Source organism: Pristiophorus japonicus, chromosome 19 (assembly GCF_044704955.1).
Source record: "Pristiophorus japonicus isolate sPriJap1 chromosome 19, sPriJap1.hap1, whole genome shotgun sequence".
Lineage (NCBI taxonomy): Eukaryota > Metazoa > Chordata > Chondrichthyes > Pristiophoridae > Pristiophorus > Pristiophorus japonicus.
In genome coordinates this window covers 82037874-82063087 of record NC_091995.1, presented here as the reverse complement: position 1 = coordinate 82063087, position 25214 = coordinate 82037874, and the positions used below count along the sequence as shown (strand labels likewise).

The window sequence follows — 25214 nt, the reverse complement described above, 5'->3', positions numbered from 1 at the left end:
CGAGTCCCTGGCCAAAGACCGCCCTAAGTGGAGGAAGTGCATCCGGGAGGGCTTTGGGGCTATATTAATGTTGATGACGGAACGGATTCGGCGGTGGTCCATCCAGCAGTTGTCGGCTCCTGTCATGGCGTGGGTGATGCGCACGTCCTTGCGATCCCTCGCTCGAACAATGACGTAGTCGAGCAGGTGCCAGTGCTTGGAGCGAGGGTATTGTCACGATGCCTTGTACTTGTCCCTCTGGCGGAACAAGGTGTTGGTGATGACAAAGTCGTGTTCTAGGCATTTTGTCAGGAGCAGGGTACCGCTGGAGTTGGTTTTCCCTACCCTCTCACTGCTGATCACGCTTCCCCAGAGGTCTGTGTCCTTACCGACTCTGGCGTTGAAGTCACCGAGGAGGATCAGTTTGTCGTCCATAGGGACGCAGGACAGGGATTGGAGGCTGGAGTAGAATTCCTCTTTGGTCTCATCTGTTGCTTCGAGTGTTGAGGCGTACGCACTAACAACTGGCGCACTGGTTCCGGGATAGGGTGACCCGGAGAGTCATGAGACGTTCGCTAATGCAGCAGGGGGAATCTCTGAGGCGGCCGACCAGCTCGTTCTTGATGGCAAAACCACCTCCATAGAGGCGGCGTTCTTCCTCTGGTTTGCCTTTCCAGAAGAAGGCGTAACCTCCACCTTGTTCTTTGAGCTGGCCTTCCCCTGCTCACCGGGTCTCGTTTAGGGCGGCGATGTTGACATCGAAGCGTCTAAGTATCTGGGCAACGATGGTGGTGCAGTGTTCCGGTCTGTCGCTGTTGGAGTTGTCCATGAGGGTGCTGACGTTCCAAGTCCCGAACATCATTTTGAAGGATGGAAGATGCCTGTGCGTGAGTTCTTTTAACGTGGGGTGGCCATGCACACCGGCGACCAGACGGGCTTAGCAGAGCAAGGTCTTGGTCTAGTGGCAAGGGGTTTCGAGACGAGGGAGTGCTGCACTGTCGGAGGTGCCGTCCTTTGGATGACTTTAATCTGAGGCCCCATCTGCCCTCCCAAGTGGATGTAAACAATCCCATGGCACTATTTAGAAGAAAAGCTGGGGAGTTATCCCTGATATCCTGGCCAATATTTATCCCTTAATCAACATAACAAAATAACAGATTATCTGGTCATCATCACATTGCGTTTGTGGGAGTATTCTTGTTTGTAGCGATCGATACTCCCTAGGGGCGCAAAAAATATTGGCTTGAGCCGTTAATAAACCTCTATTTCACACTCTCACCTCCTACCCTGTCCAGACTGCGGGCTGTTATCACAGTGTCCCATTTGAGCCCTGATTTATTAGCAAGGTGCCAGGCTAGGTGAATTGAAAATGTCAAAACTGAGAATGGTAGATTTTTGTTAGGCAGAGTATCAATGGTTACGGAACCAAGGCGGGTGATGGAGTTAAGACACAGATCAGCCATGAGCTAATTGAATGGTGGAACAGGCTCGAGGGGCTGAATGATCTCCTCCTGTTCCTATGGTCCAGTTTCTATGAACCACATTTTTGACATCTGTATCCCTACTTTAATAAGGATGTTCCCTTGTCCTTGAGGAAAGGAAGTCCGTTTCTTTTACCTGTACCCATAGTGTTGTCTGAATCTTCATGTTCTCATCAATCAGTTCTATCAGTCGCATGAATGTCTTGTCTTCATAATGGAAACGCTTCCCAAAAACCACTGAGCAAATCACATTGGATACTGCACTGGTGATTTTAGAATTGGGATTGAAGGGTTGACCTGTAGAAAAAGAGAAAGAAGTGGGTGAATGTGAGAGACTTGAAAGAAAGACTTGCATTAACATAGCCCTTTCATGACCACCAGACGCCTCAAAGCACTTTACAGCCAATGAAGTACTATTGGAGTGGAGTCACTGTTGTAATGTAGAAAACACGGTTGCCAATTTGCGCACAGCAAGCTCCTACAAACAGTAATGTGATAATGACCAGATAATCTGTTTTGTTACATGGATTGAGAGATAAATATTGGCCAGGACACCGGGGATCACCTGCCCTAGTTGTCTTCGGAAATAGTGTCATGGGATCTTTTCTGTCCACCTGAGAGAGCAGACGGGGCCTCGGTTTTAACATCTCATCCGAAAGACGGCACGTGTGAGGGAGCAACGGTGGTCTCTGCCATTGTGAAGAGGCTGCCCAGGTGAGGTAAGGTTTTGACCTGCGTCATTTTCAAGGGTCCAGTGACAAGGAGGAACTGAAGGAAACCCTTATTAGGCGGAAAATTGTGTTAGGGAAATTGATGGGATTGAAGGCCGATAAATCCCTGGGGCCTGATAGTCTGCATCCCAGAGTACTTAAGAAAGTGGCCCAAGGAATAGTGGATGCATTGGTGATCATTTTCAAACAGTCTATCGACTCTGGATCAGTTCCTATGGACTGGAGGGTAGCTAATGTAACACCACTTTTTAAGAAAGGAGGGAGAGAGAAAACGGGTAATTATAGACCGGTTAATCTGATATCAGTAGTGGGGAAAATGTTGGAATCAATTATTAAAGATGAAATAGCAGCATATTTGGAGAGCAGTGACAGGATCGATCCAAGTCAGCATGGATTTATGAAAGGGAAATCATGCTTGACAAATCTTCTAGAATTTTTTGAGGATGTAACTGGTAGAGTGGACAAGGGAGAACCAGTGGATGTGGTGTATTTGGACTTTCAAAAGGCTTTTGACAAGGTCCCACATAAGAGATTGGTGTGCAAAATTAAAGCACATGGCATTGGGGGTAATGTACTGATGTGGACAGAGAACTGGATGGCAGAGAGGAAGCAGAGAGTTGCGATAAACAGGTCCTTTTCAGAACGGTGACTAGTGGGGTGCTGCAGGGCTCAGTGCTGGGACCCCAGCTATTTACAATATACATTAATGATTTAGATGAAGGAATTGAGTGTAATATCTCTAAGTTTGCAGATGACACTAAGCTGGGTGGCGGTGTGAGCTGTGAGGAGGACGCTAAGAGGCTGCAGGGTGACTTGGACAGGTTAGGTGAGTGGGCAAATGCATGGCAGGTGCAGTATAATGTGGATAAATGTGAGGTTATCCACTTTGGTGGCAAAAACACGAAGGTAGAATATTATCTGAATGGCGGCAGATTAGGAAAAGGGGAGGTGCAACGAGACCTGGGTGTCATGCTACATCAGTCATTGAAAGTTGGCATGCAGGTACAGCAGGCGGTGAAGAAGGCAAATGGTATGTTGGCCTTCATAGCTAGGAATATAGGAGCAGGAAGGTCTTACTGTAGTTGTACAGAGCCTTAGTGAGGCCTCACCTGGAATATTGTGTTCAGTTTTGGTCTCCTAATCTGAGGAAGGACGTTCTTGCTATTGAGGGAGCACAGCGAAGGTTTACCAGACTGATTCCCGGGATGGCAGAACTGACATATGAGGAGAGACTGGATCGACTTGGCCTGTATTCACTTAAGTTTAGAAGGATGAGAGGGAATCTCATAGAGACATATAAAATTCTGACGGGACTGGACAGGTTAGATGCAGGAATAATGTTCCCGATGTTGGGGATATTGTGTTCCTAACACAGATGAGACTGCACATAGAGGGGTTAAAGTAACAGTGACCTCAGTCTTTATTAAGACACTCCAGAGTGAGGAACAGGCCTTAGGGGCCGGCTTATATACAGTGCTCTTGGGACTTCAGGGGATGCGCTTCCTGGTGGCGGAATATGGGAGTGCATGCTTTACAGATACACAACAGAGGAAGTCCAGAACCAGGGGACATAATCTAAGGATAAGGGGTGAGCCATTTAGGACTGAGATGAGGAGAAACTTCTTCACACAGAGAGTTGTTAACCTGTGGAATTCTCTACCGCAGAGTTATTGATGCCAATTTGTTGGATAGATTGAAGAGGGAGTTAGATATGGCCCTTACAGCTAAAGGGATCAAGAGGTATGGAGAGAAAGCAGGAAAGGGGTACTGAGGTGAATGATCAGCCATGATCTTATTGAATGGTGGGCCGAATGGCCTACTCCTGAACCTATTTTCTATGTTTCTATGTTTCACTCTCAAGATCATTTATGAGCAGTTTCCAACTCACAATATCCAGCTGATATTCAGAGAGGCACATAGTTTGAAAAATAACTTACTGCTGGCTGAGCAGGGGAGTTCTCCCTCAACAATTTTTATCCCTCCACCAACATCACTAAAATAAATCATCTGGTCACATGTGTGGGAGCTTGCTGTGCGCAATTGGCTGCCACCTATTTTACACATACAATAGTGACTAAACAATACTTAATTGGCTGTAAAACGCTTGAAGTTGTGAAAGGCGCTATGTAAATGCAAGTTCTTTTCTAGCTACAGCCTGTCCAATTGTGTGATGTTCACTGAACTGGGATTAATTGCAGTTCCCTGCCCCATACTGGCTGGTGATTGGTGAGTAGCTTTTCTTTTCTTTTTTATATCAGTAAGTGAACTGTAACATTGTTATTACCAATTTAAGGGTATCTAAGGTTAAGACATGGCAGGAGAGCTCGGCCATGTGATATGCTCCTCCTGTACCATGTGGGAACTCGGGGACACTTCCGGTGTCCCTGGGCGCTACGTGTGTGGGAAGTGTATCCGCCTCGAGCTCTTGACGGTCCGCGTTGCGGAATTGGAGCTGAGGGTGGATTCACTCTGGAGCATCCACGATGCTGAGAATGACGTGAGTATCACGTGTAGTGAGTTGGTCTTACCGCAGGAGAAGGGTCCACAGCCAGATAGGGAATGGAAGACCAGCAGGAAGAGCAGTGCAAGAAAGATAGTGCAGGGGTCCCCTGTGGTCATCCCCCTGCAAAACAGATACACTGCTTTGAGTACTGTTGGGGAGGATGACTCATCAGGGGAGGGCAGCAGCAGCCAAGTTCATGGCACTGTAGGTGGCTCTGCTGCAAAGGAGGGCAGGAAAAAGAGTGGGAGCGCGATAGTGATAGGGGATTCGATGGTGAGGGGAATAGATAGGCGTTTCTGCGGACGCAACCGAGACTCCAGGATGGTATGTTGCCTCCCTGGTGCAAGGGTCAAGGATGTCTCGGAGTGGGTGCAGGACATTCTGAAATGGGAGGGAGAACAGCCAGTTGACGTGGTGCACATTGGTACCAACGACATAGGTAAAAAAAGGGATGAGGTCCTACGAAAAGAATTTAAGGAGCTAGGAGCTAAATTAAAAAGTAGGACCTCAAAAGTAGTAATCTCGGGATTGCTACCAGTGCCACGTGCTAGTCAGAGTAGGAATCGCAGGATAGCGCAGATGAATACATGGCTTGAGCAGTGGTGCAGCAGGGAGGGATTCAAATTCTTGGGGCATTGGAACCGGTTCTGGGGGAGGTGGGACCAGTACAAACCAGACGGTCTGCACCTGGGCAGGTCCGGAACCAATGTCCTAGGGGGAGTGTTTGCTAGTGCTGTTGGGGAGGAGTTAAACTAATATTGCAGGGAGATGGGAAACTATACAGGGAGACAGAGGGAGACAAAAATGAGGCAAAAGCAGGAGACAGAAAGGAGATGAGGAAAAGTGGAGGGCAGAGAAGCCCAAGGCAAAGAACAAGAAGGGCCACTGTACAGCAAAATTCTAGAGGGACGAAGGGTGTTAAAAAGGCAAGCCTGAAGGCTTTGTGTCTTAATGCAAGGAGTATCCGCAATAAGGTGGATGAATTAACTGTGCAAATAGATGTTAACAAATATGATGTGATTGGGATTACGGAGACGTGGCTCCAGGATGATCAGGGCTGGGAACTCAACATCCAGGGGTATTCAACATTCAGGAAGGGTAGAATAAAAGGAAAAGGAGGTGGGGTAGCATTGCTGGTTAAAGAGGAGATTAATGGAATAGTTAGGAAAGACATTAGCTTGGATGATGTGGAATCTATATGGGTAGAGCTGCAGAACACTAAAGGGCAAAAATCGTGAGTGGGAGTTGTGTACAGACCTCCAAACAGTAGTAGTGATGTTGGGGAGGGCATCAAACAGGAAATTAGGAGTGCATGCAATAAAGGTGCAGCAGTTATAATGGGTGACTTTAATATGCACATAGATTGGGCTAGCCAAACTGGAAGCAATACGGTGGAGGAGGATTTCCTGGAATGCATAAGGGATGGTTTTCTAGACCAATATGTCGAGGAACCAACTAGGGGGGAGGCCATCTTAGACTGGGTGTTGTGTAATGAGAGAGGATTAATTAGCAATCTCATTGTGCGAGGCCCCTTGGGGAAGAGTGACCATAATATGGTGGAATTCTGCATTAGGATGGAGAATGAAACAGTTAATTCAGAGACCATGGTCCAGAACTTAAAGAAGGGTAACTTTGAAGGTATGAGGCATGAATTGGCTAAGATAGATTGGCGAATGATACTTAAGGGGTTGACTGTGGATGGGCAATGGCAGACATTTAGAGACCGCATGGATGAATTACAACAATTGTACATTCCTGTCTGGCGTAAAAATAAAAAAGGGAAGGTGGCTCAACCGTGGCTATCTAGGGAAATCAGGGATAGTATTAAAGCCAAGGAAATGGCATACAAATTGGCCAGAAATAGCAGCGAACCTGGGGACTGGGAGAAATTTAGAACTCAGCAGAGGAGGACAAAGGGTTTGATTAGGGCAGGGAAAATGGAGTACGAGAAGAAGCTTGCAGGGAACATTAAGGCGGATTGCAAAAGTTTCTATAGGTATGTAAAGAGAAAAAGGTTAGTAAAGACAAACGTGGGTCCCCTGCAGTCAGAATCAGGGGAAGTCATAACGGGGAACAAAGAAATGGCAGACCAATTGAACAAGTACTTTGGTTCAGTATTCACTAAGGAGGACACAAGCAACCTTCCGGATATAAAAGTGGTCAGAGGGTCTATTAAGGAGGAGGAACTGAGGGAAATCTTTATTAGTCGGGAAATTGTGTTGGAGAAATTGATGGGATTGAAGGCCGATAAATCCCCAGGGCCTGATGGACTGCATCCCAGAGTACTTAAGGAGGTGGCCTTGGAAATAGCGGATGCATTGACAGTCATTTTCCAACATTCCATTGACTCTGGATCAGTTCCTATCGAGTGGAGGGTAGCCAATGTAACCCCACTTTTTAAAAAAGGAGGGAGAGAGAAAGCAGGGAATTATAGACCGGTCAGCCTGACCTCAGTAGTGGGTAAAATGATGGAATCAATTATTAAGGATGTCATAGCAGCGCATTTGGAAAATGGTGACATGATAGGTCCAAGTCAGCATGGATTTGTGAAAGGGAGATCATGCTTGACAAATCTTCTGGAATTTTTTGAGGATGTTTCCAGTAAAGTGGACAAAGGAGAACCAGTTGATGTGGTATATTTGGACTTTCAGAAGGCTTTCGACAAGGTCCCACACAGGAGATTAATGTGCAAAGTTAGAGCACATGGGATTGGGGGTAGTGTGCTGACGTGGATTGAGAACTGGTTGTCAGACAGGAAGCAAAGAGTAAATGGGTACTTTTCGGAATGGCAGGCAGTGACTAGTGGGGTACCGCAGGGTTCTGTGCTGGGGCCCCAGCTGTTTACATTGTACATTAATGATTTAGACGAGGGGATTAAATGTAGTATCTCCAAATTTGCGGATGACACTAAGTTGGGTGGCAGTGTGAGCTGCGAGGAGGATGCTATGAGGCTACAGAGTGACTTGGATAGGTTAGGTGAGTGGGCAAATGCGTGGCAGATGAAGTATAATGTGGATAAATGTGAGGTTATCCACTTTGGTAGTAAAAACAGAGAGACAGACTATTATCTGAGTGGTGACAGATTGGGAAAAGGGAAGGTGCAACGAGACCTGGGTGTCATGGTACATCAGTCATTGAAGGTTGGCATGCAGGTACAGCAGGCGGTTAAGAAAGCAAATGGCATGTTGGCCTTCATAGCGAGGGGATTTGAGTACAGGGGCAGGGAGGTGTTGCTACAGTTGTACAGGGCCTTGGTGAGGCCACACCTGGAGTATTGTGTACAGTTTTGGTCTCCTAACTTGAGGAAGGACATTCTTGCTATTGAGGGAGTGCAGCGAAGATTCACCAGACTGATTCCCGGGATGGTGGGACTGACCTATCAAGAAAGACTGGATCAACTGGGCTTGTATTCACTGGAGTTCAGAAGAGTGAGAGGGGACCTCATAGAAACGTTTAAAATTCTGACGGGTTTGGACAGGTTGGATGCAGGAAGAATGTTCCCAATGTTGGGGAAGTCCAGAACCAGGGGTCACAGTCTAAGGATAAGGGGTAAGCCATTTAGGACCGAGATAAGGAGAAACTTCTTCACCCAGAGAGTGGTGAACCTGTGAAATTCTCTACCACAGGAAGTAGTTGAGGCCAATTCACTAAATATTTTCAAAAGGGAGTTAGATGAAGTCCTTACTACTCGGGGGATCAAGGGGTATGGCGTGAAAGCAGGAAGTGGGTACTGAAGTTTCATGTTCAGCCATGAACTCATTGAATGGCGGTGCAGGCTAGAAGGGCTGAATGGCCTGCTCCTGCACCTATTTTCTATGTTTCTATACCTAGCATTCCAGCAAAGCGAAGCAAGGGTGAGTCATTAGGAGGGTACGTTATCTCAGCGTCCATCATATCTGAACCTATAGTTTTTTTCCCCCCTTTGAGTGCCTGCCTCTACTTGGCAACGGTGCACAACAGAGTGAGAGAAACTAGAAGTTTGCCCTGGGGCGAGAATCTGCCTCCTGATTCCATGTAACAATGTGTGGTAGTTACCCTGTGTGAGAACACCACTGCATGTCGGGGCTATAAATAGAGCTGGAGCGCCAGGCCCAGGAACATCGCAGGTAAAAGTGCGGTGAATGAGGGTACGAGGCCCAGAAACGCTGAGGACCCAGAGGCAGCACGGGCCAGCCCACACTGCGATATGTGTGCGCACTAGGTCCGTGCAGCAGAGCAGGTCTCCAGTCGTCCTGGTTCAACCAATGCCACTGGATAAAAGCCTAACTCTGTCAAGTCCATGTGGTGGCTGATGTGCAACAGTCACCACACGTTAAAAAAATCCACGCACAGGCAACTTCCACCCCTTCAATTGGAGTTCAGGACTGGAACATCGGGTCCTTCACTGAAACATCTGTGAACTCTTATGGAAGCAAGTCATCCTCGTTTGAGGGACCGCCTATGATGATGATGGCTCTCAAAGCAAGTCATTAGTTGGGAGTATGGTTCTTAACAAAAAGTTAATGAATAATACTACACTGTGCAAACTTAACAATCCATCAACATTTAATCCATATTGATGTTAGCCAGTGACTCAGTGGGTAGCACTCTCGCCTCTGAGTCACAAGGTCATGGGTTCAAGTCTCACTCCAGAGACTTAACCACAAAATTCTAGGCTGACACTCCACTGCGGTGCTGAAGGAGTGCTGCACTGTCGGAGGTGTGCTCTTTTAGATGAGACATTAAACCGAGGCCCCTTATGCTCTCTCACATGGACGTAAAGAATTCCATGGCCGCTATTTCGAAGAGGAGCAATGGGAATTATCCCCGGGGGAGAAATGTTTTCACTCAGAGGGTGGTGAACCTGTGGAATTCTCTACCACAGAAGGCTGTGGAAGCCAAGTCACTGAATATATTTAAGAGGAAGATAGATAGATTTCTAGAAACAAAAGGCATCAAGGGATACGGGGAAAAAGCGGGAATATGGTGTTGAGATAAGAGGATCAGCCATGATCATATTGAATGGCGGTGCAGACTCGAAGGGCCGAATGGCCTACTACTGCTCCTATTTTCTATGTTTCTATATTTCCTGGCCGATGTTTATCCCTCAATCAACATCACTTCAAAAGAATCGAATCATCGAATGGTTACAGCATGGAAGAAGGCCATTCGGCCCACTCAGTTCGTCCCACTGCAGGAGCAGCTAGTCCCACTGTAGAGCTTGCTGTGTGTAAATTGTCTATCGCGTATCCTACGTTACAACAGTGACTATGCTTCAAAAAGTTCCAAAAAGTGCTTTGGGACGTCCGGTGGTCGTGAAAGGTGCTGTATAAATGCAAGTCTTTCTTTCTTTCAAATATAAGATATAAGAAAACTGTTTATGCTCCTTGACACGATCATTGATCTGTACCTTCTGGCCCATTCGCAAACTATGAGACAATGGAAGTGGGAATTTCCTGTCTTGTAGAGCTTGCCTCTGAAGATAGTGAATGTAGTCAAGCATCCACATCTACCAGAGGGAGACCTGCTCAATCTGTACTGATCAAGCAACCCCATATAAATGGAGAACTGTCCCAAAAGGTGAACGAGATGGTCACTAATCATAATGGCTATAAACTAAAGTTTGCTGAGAAGTCCACTTTGGCATCGCATCAATAACAACAACAACTTGTATTTATGAGGGTCGAAGAGGTCAGTGCGTTTGATGTAGTGTATATGGATTTTAGCAAGGCCTTTGATAAGGTCCCACATGACAGACTGGTCATGAAAGTAAAAGCTCATGGGACCCAGGGCAAAGTTGGATCCAAAATTAGCTCAGGGGCAGGAAGCAAAGGGTAATGGTTGATGGATATTTTTATGACTGGAAAGCTGTTTGCAGTGGGGTACCACAGGGCTCAGTACTAGGTCCCTTGCTTTTTGTGGTATATATCAATGATCTAGACTTGAATATAGAGGGGATGATTAAGAAGCTTGCAGATGATACTATAATCGGCTGTGTGGTTGATAATGAAGAAGAAAGCTGTAGACTGCAGGATGATATCAATGAACTGGTCAGGTGGGAAGAACAGTGGCAAATGGAATTCAATCCAGATAAGTGTGAGGTAATGAATTTGGGGAGGGCTAACTAAGCAGGGGAATACACATTAAATGGTCGGACACGGCGAAGTGTAGAGGAACAAAGGGACCTTGGAGTGCAAGTCCACAGATCCCTGAAGGTAGCAGGCCAGGTAGATAAGGTGGTTGAGAAGACATATTGAATACTTGCCTTTATTAGGCGAGGCATAGAATACAAGAGCTGGGGAGTTATGCTTGAACTGTATAAAACACTAATTAGGCCACAGCTAGAGTACTGCGTGCAGTTCTGGTCACCACATTACAGGAAAGATGTGATTGTACAAGAGAGGGTACAGAGGAGATTTACGAGGATATTGCCTGGACTGGAGAATTTTAGCTATGAGGAAAGATTGGATAGGCTGGGTTTGTTTTCTTTGGAACAGAGGACGCTGAGGGGAGAAACTTAGAAACATAGAAAATAGGTACAGGAGTAGGCCATTCGGCCCTTCAAGCCTGCACCATCATTCAATATGATCATGGCTGATCATGCAACTTCAATACCCCATTCCTACTTTCTCTCCATACCCCTTGATCCCTTTAGCCATAAGGGCCACATCTAACTCCCTCTTGAATATATCTAACGAACTGGCCTCAACAACTTTCTGTGGTAGAGAATTCCACAGGTTCACAATTCTCTGAGTGAATAAGTTTCTCCTCATCTCGGTCCTAAATAGCTTACCACTTATCCTTAAGACTGTGACCCAACATCAGGAACATTCTTCCTGCATCTAACCTGTCCAATCCCGTCAGAATTTTATATGTTTCTATGAGATCCCCTCTCATTCTTCTAAATTCCACTGAATATAAGCCTAGTCAATTCAGTCTTTCTTCATGTCAGTCCTGCCATCGCGGGAATCTGTCTGGTGAACCTTCGCTGCACTCCCTCAATAGCAAGAATTTCCTTCCTCAGATTAGGAGAGCAAAACTGTACATAATATTCAAGGTGTGGCCTCACCAAGGCCCTGTACATCTGCAGTAAGACCTCCCTGCTCCCTTACTCAAATCCTCTCGCTATGAAGGTCAACATGCCATTTGCCTTCTTCACCGCCTGCTGTACCTGCATGCCAACTTTCAATGACTGATGTACCATGACACCCAGGTCTCGTTGCACCTTCCCTTTTCCTAATCTGTCACCATTCAGATAATAGTCTTCCTTCCTGTTTTTACCACCAAAGTGGATAACCTCACATTTATCTACATTATACTGCATCTGCCATGCATTTGCCCACTCACCTAACCTGTCCAAGTCACCCTACGGCCTCTTAACATCCTCCTTACAGCTCACACTGCCACCCAGCTTAGTGTCATCTGCAAACTTGGAGATATTACATTCAATTCCTTCGTCTAACTCATTGATGTATATTGTAAATAACTGGGGTCCCAGCACTGAACCTTGTGGTACCCCACTAGTCACTGCCTGCCATTCTGAAAAGGACCCGTTTATTCCTACTCTTTGCTACCTGTCTGCCAACCAGTTATCTACCCACGTCAATACATTACCCCCAATACCATGTGCTTTAACTTTGCACACTAATCTCTTGTGTGGGACCTTGTCAAAAGCCTTTTGAAAGTCCAAATCCAGCGAGACCTTATTGAGGTGTATAAAATTATGAGGGGCCTAGATAGAGTGGATAGAACGGATCTATTTACCTTAGCAGAGGGGTCAACAACCAGGGGACATAGATTTAAAGTAATTGGTGGGAGGTTTAGAGGGGATTTGAGGGAGCATTTTTTCATCCAGAGGGTGGTGTGGGTCAGGAACTCACTGTCTAAAAGGGTGGTAAAGGCAAAAATCCTCACCACATTTAAAAAGTACTTGGATGTGCACTTGAAGGGCTGTAACCTACAGGGCTATGGACCTAGAGCTGGAAGGTGGGATTAGGCTGGATAGCTCTTCGTCGGCCGGCATGGACACATTGGGCCAAAATGGCCTCCTTCCGTGCTGTAAATTTCTATGATTCTATATCGTGCCTTTAACGTAGTAAGAAGTCTCAAGGCGTTTTACAGGAGCGTTATCAAACAAAATTTGACACCGAGCCACATTCAGAGATGTTAGGACCAAAACTTGGTCAAAGACATAGGGCTTGAGACAGAGAGAGAGGCGGAGAGGTTTAAGGAGGGAATTCCAGAGCTTATGGCTCAGGCAGATGAAGGCACAGACACCAGTGATGGAGCGATTAAAACCGGGGATGCGCAAGAGATCAGAATTGGAAGAGCGCAGAGATCTGGGATAGTTGTAGGGCTGGAGGATGTTACAGAGATAGGGAGCTGCGGGGTCATGGAGGGATTTGTTTCAGGATGTAACCCTTGATTAGGATTAGATGAAGCCCTTTGATGCACTGCAAGTCTTCAGGATGAAACACAGAGCAAATTCAAGTGAAGAATCCCAAAGCAGAGTGCTGCCATACCATGTGACCTAGGATTGCCAACTCTGCTGGGTATATTCCTGGAGGTTTGATCACATGACCTCCTGCCTCAAACTGCCCCACCCCCACAGTCCCCCCATTGGCTCATGCTCCCGGCGCACTGCCTTCCCACGTCAATTGGAAAGGGACTAAACTCCTTGTTACCCACTTGGATAAAGCTTGGCCGTTAGTGAAACATAATTCTCACAAATAAATGGAAGAGTTTGAGTTCGTAGACTTAGGAGGGATCTGGTTCAGGTTTATAAGATAATGAAGCGAATAGACGGTGTTCCAGCTGACAGTTTATTTCAATTAAATAGGTTAGCCAGGACCAGGGGTCACAAATTTATGTTTTATAAGGCTAGATCTAGGTTGGATGCCAGGAGGTGGTTCTTTTCCCAGAGAATAGTAGACGTCTGGAACCAGTTGCCATTTCACGTGATGGATGCAGACTCGCTGAATTCCTTCAACCGGAAGTTGGATTTGTTTTTGACTGCGGCGGAGATCACCTCTTACAGAAAGTAGGTACCACAGGGAATTTAATGGCCAGCATGATCTCCTGGACTAGTTTCGATCGCCTCGATGGATTGGAGAATGATTTCCCAGATTTTTTCCCCCAAATTGGCCTGGGTTTTTTAATCTGGTTTTTCACCTCTCCCAGGAGATCACATGGTTTCGGGTGGGGTAGATGCACAAGGTATCGCAATTGTGTGGGACAGGCTCGATGGACCAGAGGGCCTTTACCTGTCCGTCATTGTTCGTATGTTCATAAAAAATGAAAAAGAAAGATAATTTTTTTAAATGGCCCTATGTTTTTTTTCTCTCCTGGGTTGCGAGCAGCAGTGTCCAAGTTATCAATCTTCAATTCCTGGGACAATGCTGGAGAACATAAGAACATAAGAAATAGTAGCAGGAGTAGGCCATCTGGCCCCTCGAGCCTGCTCCGCCATTCAATAAAATCATGGCTGATCAGATCATGGACTCAGCTCCACTTCCCTGCCCGTTCCCTATGCCCCCTAGTTCTAGATTTCCCCGCAAGGGGAAACATCTTCTCTGCATCTACCTTATCAAGCCCCCTCAGTATCTTATATGTTTCAATATCATCTCTCATTCTTCTAAGCTCCAATAAGTATAGGTCCAACCTACTCAACCTTTCCTCATAAGTCAACCCTGTCTTCTCAGGAATCAACATAGTGAACTATAGGCTTCACCAATGCCCTGTACAGTTGTAGCAGGACTGCTTTTATACTCCCACTCCTTTGCAATAAATGCCAACATTCCATTTGCCTCCCTGATTACTTGCTGTACATGCATACTAACTTTTTCTGTTTCGTGCTCAAGGACCCCCAGGTCCCTCTGTACTGCAGCATTTTGTAATTTCTCTCCATTTAAATAATAATAATTTTTTCTGTCAAAGTGGATAACCTCACACTTATCCATATTATACTCCATCTGCCAAATGTTTGCCCACTCAGTTTGCCTGTCTATATCCCTTTGCAATTTTTTTATGTCCTCCTCACAACTTGCTTTTCCACCCATCTTTGTATCATCAGCAAACTTGGCTACATTACACTCGGTCCCTTCATCCAAATCATTAACATAAATTGTAAATAGTTGAGGCCCCAGCACTGATCACTGTGGCATCCCACTAGTTACCCATTGCCAACCAGAAAATGACCCATTTATCCCGACTCTCTGTTCTCTGTTAGTTAGCCAATCCGCTATCCATGCTAATATATTACCACCAACTCCGTGAACTTTTATCTTGTGCAGTAACCTTTTATGTGGCACATTACTGAATGCCTTCTGGAAATCTAAATACACCACATCCACTGGTTCCCCCTTATGCTTGTTACATCCTCAAAGAACTCCAGCAAATTTGTCAAACATGATTTCCCTTTCATAAAACCATGCTGACTCTGCTTGATTGAATCAAATTTTTCCAAATGTCCTGCTACTGTTTCCTTAATAATGGACTCCAGCATTTTCCCAACGATTTATGTTAGACTAACTGGTCTAAAGTTTCCTGCTTTCTGTCTGCCTCCTTTTGTAAATAGGGGCATTACATTTACGGTTTTCCAATCCGCTGGGACCGCCCTAGAATCCAGGGAATTTTGGTAGATTACAACCAATGCATCCACTATCTCTGCACTTCTTTTAAGACGCTAGGATGATAGCCATCAGGTCCAGGGGACTTGTCCACCTTTAGTCCCATTATTTTACTGAGTACTTTTTCTTTAGTGATAGTGATTGTTTTAAGTTCCTCCCTCCCTATAGCCTCTTGATTATCCATTATCGGGATGTTTTTCATGTCTTCTACCATGAAGACCGATATAAAATATTTGTTCAAAGTCTCTGCCATTTCCCTGTTTCCCATTAATAATTCCCCAGTCTCATCCTCTAGGGGACCAACATTTACTTTAGCCACTCTCTTCCTTTTTATATACCTGTAGAAACTCTTACAATCTGTTTTTATATTTTTTGCTAGTTTACTCTTGTATTCTATCTTCCCTCTCTATTATTTTTTTAGTCGTCCTTTGCTGTTTTTTTAAAGTTTCCCTATTCTCTGGCCTTGGATACTTTGCATGCCCTTGTTTTCAATTTGATACCATCATATATTTCTGTAGTTAGCCACGATGGTTATCCCTTCTCTTAAAGCCTTTCCTTCTCACTGGAATATATTTTTGTTGAGAGTTATGAAATATCTCATTAAATGTCTGCCACTGCTCATCAACCATTCCACACTTTAATTTATTTTCCCAGTCCTCTTTTGCCAACTCTGCCTTCATACCTTTTTAGTCTCCTTTATTTAACTTAGGACACTGGTTTGAGATCCAACTTTCTCACCCTCCAACTGAATTTGAAACTCAACCATGCTATGATCACTCTTTCCGAAAGGATCCTTTACTAGGAGATCATTTATTAATCCTGTCTCATTACACAGTACCAGATCTAAGATAGCCTGCTCCCTGGTTGGTTTGGCAACGTACTGTTCAAGGGAACTATTCCAGATACACTCTATGAACTCTTCCGCAAGGCTATCTTGGCTAGTTTGCTTTGTCCAATCAATATGAAGATTAAAATCGCCCATGATTATTGCCGTTCCTTTTTTACAAGCCTCCATTATTTCTTCATTTATACTCCGTCCAACAGTGTAGCTACTGTTAGGGGGCCTATAGACTACACCCATAAGTGACTTCTTCCCCTTATTATTCCTTATATCCACCCAAACTGATTCTACATCTTGATCTTCTGAGCCAATATCATTTCTCACTATTGCATTGATCTCATCCTTTATTAACAGAGCTACCACACCTCCTTTTCCTTTCTGTCTATCCTTCCAAATTGTCAAATACCCCTGAATATTCACTTTCCAGCCTTAGTCACCTTGCAACCACATCTCTGTAATGGCTATCAGATCATACCCATTTGTATCTATTTGTGCCGTCAACTCATCTATCTTGTTACGAATGCTGCATGCATTCAGATAAAGAGCTTTTAATTATTTTTTTTAGCATTTTTCCCTGCTTTGACCCCACTTTCTGATACACTCTTCTGTTTATAAATTCTGCCCTTTCCTGTCACACTCTGGTTATCATTTTCCGCAGTGCTATCCTGCTCTATTGCCTTCCCCTTGCTCGCTGACTTTTAAAATTTCTGCTCACCTGAACCCACCCACCCATTATCTAATTTAAAGCCCTCTCCACAGCCCTAGTTATTCAATTCGCCAGGACACTGGTCCCAGCACGGTCTAAGTGGAGCCCGTCCCAACGGAACAGCTCCCTATTACTCCAGTACTGGTGTTAGTGCCCCAGGAATTGAAACCCATTTCTCCCACACCAGTCTTTGAGCCACGTGTTTAACTCTCTGATCTTACCCTATGCAAATTTGCTCATGGCTCAGGTAGTAATGCAGAGATTATTACCTTTGTGGTTCTGTTTTTTAATTTAGCCCCTAGCTGCTCATACTCCCTCAGCAGAACCACTTTGTTTGTCCTACCTACGTCGCTGGTACCCACGTGGACCACGACAACTGGATCTTCCCCCTCCCACTCCAAGTTCCTCTCCAGCCCAGAGGAGATGACCTTAACCCTGGCACCGGGTAGGCAACACAGCCATCGGGACTCACGCTCTCAGCTGCAGAGAACAGCATCTATCCCCCTAATGATATTGTCCCCTACCACTACAACATTTCATCTTACTCCCCCCACTTGAATGGCCCCCTGTACCACGGTGCTGTGGTTAGTTTGCTCATCCTTCCTGCAGTCCCTGCTCTCATCCACACAGGGAGCAAGAATCTGGTAACTGTTGGACAAGAACAAGGGCTGAGGCTTCTCCATTACTACCTCCTGGGTCCGCATAGCTGCCTCACTTGTCGTCACACCCTCCTGTCCCTGATCACATTATCAATCTTCAATTCCTGGGACAATGCTGCAGAACATAAGAAAATGGAGCAGAAGAGCCATCTGGCCCCTCGAGCCTGCTCTGCCATTCAATAAGATCATGGCTGATCTGATCTTGGCCTCAACTCCACTTCCCTGCCCGCTCCCCATAACTCTTGACTCCCTTATCGTTCAAGGATGGCAACCTTTTATTGTGACCCTGTCATGACAAGGTAAGGAGATAAAACGCAGAACTTACCTTCTGATGCTTTAAAGACTTCAGTCAGATAGCGGATTTCTTCCAGAATTTTCTCCTCAAAGGCAATTTTGCCCAAACCAAAGTTTCGCAAAACCGTCAGTGTAATTCTCCGTTGCTGTTTCCAGGACTTCCCGTAGGGGGCCATGATAATCCCTGGCAGAAAGGGGGAAAAGAGTGGATAATTAATAATAACCAGTTTCCTCCACCCATCTTCTGAGAACAAAGAAAAAGTTCCCAGCACATCGGTGACCCAATAATTCACTGGCAATCTGATGCCTCGTGCTACAGCAGACAGATAAATCCCTACTGGTCGGGACTGGGTAGGAATGAGGTGGTTAACTCCAGTCACTGATATTTGCTCACACGATGACAACCATTTCGAGACTGACGCTCTGCCTCAACAACAACTTGCATTTATATAGCGTCTTTAATGTAGCAAAACATCCCAAGGTGCTTCACAAGAGCGATATCAATAAAAACATTTTTGACACCGAGCCACAGAATCAGATATCACGACTGATAATCAAAAGCTTGGACAAACAGGTAGGTTTTAAGGAGTATCTTAAAGGAAAGAAAGACTTGCATTTGTATAGCACCTTTCACGACCACTGGACGTCTCAAAGCGCTTTACAGCCAATGAAGTACTGTTGGAGTGCAATCACTGATGTAATGTGGGAAATGCGGCAACCAAATTGCGCACAGCAAGCTTCCACAAACAGCAATGTGATAATGACCAGATAAACTGTTTTTGTTATGTTGATTGAGGGATAAATGTTGGCCAGGACACCAGGGATAACTCCCCTGCTCTTCTTCGCAATAATGCCATGGGATCTTTTACGTCCACTTGAAAGAGCAGACAGGGCCTTGATTTAACATCTTATCCGAAAGATGGCAGCTCCGACAGTGCAGCACTGGAGTGTCAGCCTAGATTGTTGTGCTCAAGTTCCTAGAATGGGACTTGAACCCACGAACTACGTCTCAGAGGCAAATGTGCTATCCACTGAGCCACAGCTGAAGCTATCAGGAAAAGAGAGAAGTAGAGGGGCAGAGAGGTTTAGGGAGGGATTTCCAGAGTTTAGGGCCAAAGCAGCTGAAGGCACGGCCACCAATGGTGGAGTGATGAAAATCAGGGGTGCGCAAGAGCTCAGAATTGGAGGAACGCAGACATTAGGAAGCTTGTAGAGATGGAGGTGGTTACAAAGATAGAGAGGGCCGAGGCCATGGAGGGATTTGAGAGCAATTCCCGGCACAGACACGATGTGCTGAATGGCCGCCTTCTGTGCCATAAATTTCTATGCTTCTACGAACAAGGGTGATGATTTTAAAATTTACAAAGTTTTCGAAACGGGAGCCAATTTGGGTCAACAAGCACAAGGGGTGATGGGTGAACGAGACTTGGTGCGAGTTAGGATACTGGCAGCAGAGCTTTGGATAAACCCACGTTTATGTAGGGTGGAAGGTGCAAGATGGGAGGCCAGCCTAGTCAAGTCTAGCGGTAACAAAGGCGTGGATGAGGGTTTCGGCAGGAGATGAGCTGAGGCATGGTTGGGTCCGGCGATGTTACGGAGGTGGAAGCAGGCAGTCCTGGTGAGGTAGCGGGGATGTGGTCGGAAGCACATCTCGGGGTCCAACACAACACCGAGGTTGTGAACGGACTGGCTCAGCTTCAGACAGTTGGCGAGGATGGAAGCGGTGGATCGAGAGACTCTGTTTTGGCAAGGACCCCGTGCAGGAGTTGTGATTCGGGTGGAGTCGGAGGGAGGGGCGGGCGAAAGCCCTGCTCCACCCACTACACCCAAAATAGAGAATCTGGTGCCTTTAATTCCAGGAGTAAATTAAAGGCACCAGATTCTTGCGGGATGCATGGCAAGATTTTGTCCTCTTCAAAACAAACCATAAAACATGCAGGTGTTAAGATTCCCCTCCACATAACTAAAACCCTTTCATTCATAACAGCCAACATCTTTCTTTCCATTACACTTATCCAGATCTTATTAAAGGATATAGAGGCAGTGAAGAAAGTGCAAAGAATGATACCAGAACTGAGAGTTATTCCTATCAGGAAAGATTGCACAGGCGCTAGAAAAGGGAAGGCCGAGAAGTGACCTAATGGTGTTTAAGATTATGAAAGGGTTTGATAGGGTAGACGTAGAGTTAGGGCTGGATTTTCGGTTGTCTAACGCCTCAGTTAGTGACCAGAGGGGACGTTAATGGGAGCGTGAGAGGTTACCGTCCGGGAGCGCAGCTTTTAGCGCCCCGACCGAAAATTCTTTAGAGGCTCACTGGGGGCACAAACCAGTAGCGCCTGGCTGCTGACTATCAGTGCGATCCTGACATCAGTCCTGGTGCCCCCTGCTGTTCTGCGCAACGACTGATTTAGCACCCCTGTCAGCTCTTCGCCCGAACCTGACGAATTTCTGGGGCGGAGGGCACAAACTTTTTCAAGGCGCTAAAATTACCGCTCCGCCTGGGTTACCGCCCCAAATGAGGCGCGATCGAAATTTTCCCTCCCGAGGTGTTTCCAATTGTGCACGAGACTAAGATTAGGGGTCATCAATACAAGAACGTCACCAATAAATACAATGGGGAATTCAGGAGACATTTCTTTACCCACAGAGCGGTGAGAATGTGGAACTCGCTATGACAGGGAGTAGTTGAGATGACAACTGTACAATGTGTTGGTAAGACCACACCTGGAGAACTGCATATAGTTTTGGTCTCCTTATTTAAGGAGGGATATACTTGCATTGGAGGCAGTTCGCGGAAGGTTCACTAGGTTGATTCCTGAGGTGAAGAGTTGAGCAGGTTGGGCCTGTACTCATTGCAGTTTAGAAGAATGAGAGATTATCTTATTGAAACATATATGTGTTATATATGTATACTTGTATTTACTCTGTACAGCCACCAGTGGGCTCATCCCCTGGAGTCCCAAGGGATCCCATAATCCCTTGGGGGCACAGGTATTTAAGGAGGCTGGAGGTTGGAGAGGCACTCTGGAGACCTGCAATAAAAGGCTATGGTCACAATTTACTTTGAGCTCACAGTGTTCAGTCTGACTCTTTCTCCATACACAACAATATGATTCTGAGGGGGCTCGACAGGGTGGATGCAGAGAGGATGGTGCCCCTCGTAGGGGAATCTAAAACTCAGGGGCATAGTTTCAGAATAAGGGTTCGCGCATTCAAAACGGAGATGAGGAGGAATTTCTTCTCTCAGAGGATCATGAATCTTTGAAATTCTCTACCCCAGAGAGCAGTGGGTCATTGAATATATTTAATGTGTAGATAGACAGATCATTGAACGATATGGGTGTCAAGGGTTATGGGGAGCGGGCAAGGAGGTGGAGTTGAGGCCAAGATCAGATCAGCTGTGATCTTATTGAATGGCGGAGCAGGCTACTCCTGCTCCTATTTCTTATGTCCTTACGTTCTAATGAAATAGCATAGATGCATTTAAGGGGAAGCTAGATAAGCACACGAGGGAGAAAGGGTTTGATAAGGTAGACATAGAGAAGGTGTTTCCACTTGTGTGAGAGACTAAAACTTGGGGTCATCAATACAAGAACATCACCAATAAGTCCAATGGGGAACTCAGGAGAAACTGAACGCTCATGTGGAGTATAAACGCTGGCATGGACCAGTTGGGCCATTCTATGTAAGTCTTTCCTGAAGGTTATAACTCGTTCTGATCACACGATGGAGGTGGCCATTCTGCATCCTGTGTGAGTATGGATAGTGAGTTTGGGAGGACATTACAGCTAATTAAGTACTTTTCGAAGGGTACAGTCACAGTTGTAATGTAGGAACAAGTGGCAGCCAATTTGTACACAACAATAGGATAAATGACCAGATAATCTGATTTTGGGACGTTGGTTGAGGAATAAATCTTCGGCAGTTTACTAAGGAGGACTCCCCTACTCTCCATCGAATATTGCCGTGGGATCGTTTGCGTCCACCTGGGAGGGAAAACGATGCCTCGGTTTAATGTCTCATCCGAAAGACGCCATCTCCGACAGTGCAGTGCTCCCACTGTACTGGACTGAAGATTCAGCCTAAAATATGTGCTCAACTCTCTGGAGTGGGATTTGAATTCAGAGGCGGGAATGACCCAAGGCTAGCACCTAGATTAGCAATCAAGAACAGGAACTCTATCCCAATTTGTTTCCCACCCATATAGTTCTGTCACTCTAGCTCAGCTCACATAACCCAGCACAGATCAGGGATCAAATCTAGAATCGTTGATGTGTGGCTCAGTTCCACACCAGCCAATATACTTATACACTGAGTGAATGCACATCTGCCACCCTCTGTAATCTTCAGCTCATCCAAAGCTCTGCTGCCTGTGTCCTAACTCGCACCAAGCCCCGTTCACCCATCACCCCTGTGCTCGCTGACCGACATTGGGTCCTGGGCTGGCAACACCTTGATGTTAAAATTCTCATCCCTGTTTCCAAATCTCTCCATTGGCCTCTCTCCTCCTTATCTCTGTAACCTCCTTCAGGCCGACAATCCTGAGATATCTGCGCTCCTCCAATTCTAGCCTTCTGCACATTTTCATTGTTCCGCCATTGGCGGCTGTGCCTTCAGCTGCCTGAGCCCTAAGCTCTGGACTTCCCTCTCTAAACCTCTACCTCTACCTCGTCCTTCAAGATACTCCTTAAAACCTACCTCTTTGACAAAGCTTTTGATCATCTGCCCTAATTTTTCCTTATGTGGCTCGGTGTCAAATTTTATTTGGTAACAATGTTGTGAAGCATCTTGGGATATTTTACTACAATAAAGACACTATATAAATACAAGTTGTTGTTATAGTAACTTTCCAAGGCATTATGGAAAAATGAAATTAATTCATTAAAACTTTATTGGGTGACCGCTTTGCGGAACACCTCTGTTCAGTCTGTAAGCGTGACCCCGAGCTTCCGGTCACCTGTCACTTTAATTCTCTACACCACTCTGACCTCTCTGTCCTCAGCCTATTACACTGTTCCAACGAGGCTCAATGGAAGTTCGAGGAACGGCACCTCATCTTTCAATTAGGCACCTTACAGCCTTCAGGACTCAACATCGAGTTCAACAATTTCAGACCATAACCTCTACCCCCATTTTTTCCCCCATGGCAGAAGTTAATGATTCTGCCATTTCCATTTACACGTCATCAAGACTCTTCTTTTGTTTCTTAACTTTCCCCATTACCATCTCTTTTTGCCTCGCACCATCATCCCTTTTGTCTCTTAATCTCTCCTGCCTTCCAGCCTATCCCAGACCTTCCCTTTTCTTCTTTCCTCCCCTCCCCCCTTTCCCTGCCCCGACACTTGTTCAAAAACCCGTTACATCTCTAACTTTTTCCAGTTCTGACGAAGGATCATCGACCTGAAACATTAACTCTGATTCTCTCTCCACGGATGCTGCCCGACCTGCTGAGTATTTCCAGGATTTTCTGTTTTGATTCCATAAAATTTTAGTACCTTGACCTTTCGTCATAGCATCAATTAAAGGAATACGAGGCCGCCCGGCAAATTCTCTACCACTTTGGACAAGGGCCTCTTGAATGACCTCAAACCCATTGAGGGCAACCACAGGTATCCAAAGTATGTAGCACGTCAAAAGGTTCCCGTACTTCGTGGAGAGCTGTTTTAGGGGACAGGGAAGGAAAGACAAACAAAAGATGATGTGCGTTTTTGTATGTTTCTCTGCAATTTAACAAAAGGAAAAGTTTGAAAACAAATGTCGCGTCATGATGAACTTTCATAGCAGACTACTTTAGGAATTTCCTTCTTGCAAAATTACATAGAATGTACAGCACAGAAACAGGCCATTCGGAACAACTGGTCTATACCGGTGTTTACACTCCACACGGACCTCCTCCCACTCCTCTTCATCCTACCCTATTATCCTTCTATTCCTTTCTCCCTCATGTCTTTATCTAGCCTCCCCTTAGATCCATCTGTATGGTTCGCCTCAATGTGGTAGCGAATGTCATATTCTCACCACGCTCTGAGTAAAGAAGTTTCTCCTGAATTCCTTCTTGCATTTATGAATAACTACCTAGTATTTATGGCCCCTAGTCTCCCACAAGTGGAAATATCTTCCCTAGTCTACCCTATCGAACCCCTTCACAATTTTAAAGACCTCTGTGCAAAGAACTGGGCATTCTCTTAAATATTTTGTGCATTCACTGGCCCATTCCAGGGACTTGAGCACAAAAAAAATCTAGGCTGACACTCCAGTGCAGTGCTGAGGGAGCATTGTCTTTCGGATGAGCCATTAAACCGAGGCCCCATCTGCCCTCTCGAGTGGACATAAAAGATCCACTATTTCGAAGAAGAGCAGTGGAGTTATCCCCGTTGTCCTGGGCCAATATTTATCCCTCAATCAACATAACAAAAAGAGTATCAGCTCATTATCCTATTGCTGTTTGTGGAAGCTTTCTTATGCACAAATTGGCTGCCGAGTTTCTAACATTCATCATCATCATAGGCAGTCCCTCGGAATCGAGGAAGACTTGCTTCCACTCTTAAAATGAGTCCTTAGGTGGCTGAACAGTCCAATACGAGAACCACAGTCCCTGTCACAGGTGGGACAGATAGTCATTGAGGGTAAGGGAGGGTGGGACAGATTTGCTGCATGCTCTTTCCGCTGCCTGCGCTTGATTTCTGCATGCTCTCGGCGATGAGACTCGAGGTGCTCAGCGCCCTCCCGGATGCACTTCCTCCACTTAGGGCAGTCTTTGGCCAGGGACTCCCAGGTGTCGGCGGGGATGTTGCACTGTATCAGGGAGGCTTTGAGGGTGTCCTTGTAACGTTTCCTCTGCCCACCTTTGGCTCGTTTGCTGTGAAGGGACTTCCGAGTAGAGCACTTGCTTTGGGAGCCTCGTGTCTGGACAATGTGGCCCACCAAGCAGAGCTGATCGAGTGTGGTCAGTGCTTCAATACTGGGGATGTTGGCCTGGTCGAGGACGCTAATACTGGTGCATCTGTCCTCCCAGGGGATTTGTAGGATCTCGCAGAGACATCGTTGGTGGTATTTCTCCAGCGGCTTGAGGTGTCTACTGTACATGGTCCATGTCTCTGATCCATAAAGGAGGGCGGTATTACTACAGCCCTGAAGACCATGAGCTTTGTGGCAGATTTGAGGGCCTGGTTTCCGAACACTCTTTTCCTCAGGCAGCCGAAGGCTGCACTGGAGGAGGTGTTGAATCTCATCATCAATGTCTGCTCTTGTTGATAAGAGGCTCCCGAGGTATGGGAAGTGTTCCACATTGTCCAGGGCCGCGCCGTGGATCCTGATGACTGGGGGGCAGTGCTGTGCAGCGAGGACAGGCAGGTGGAGGACCTTTGTCTTACGGATGTTTAGCGTAAGGCCTATGTTTTCATACGCCTCAGT

General features: G+C 46.0%; 1 pseudogene; it reads right to left on the bottom strand.

The window, feature by feature from the left end:
- The window catches only part of LOC139230276 (cytochrome P450 2J2-like), a 42866-nt pseudogene that overhangs the window by 13994 nt on the left and 3658 nt on the right, over positions 1-25214 (bottom strand).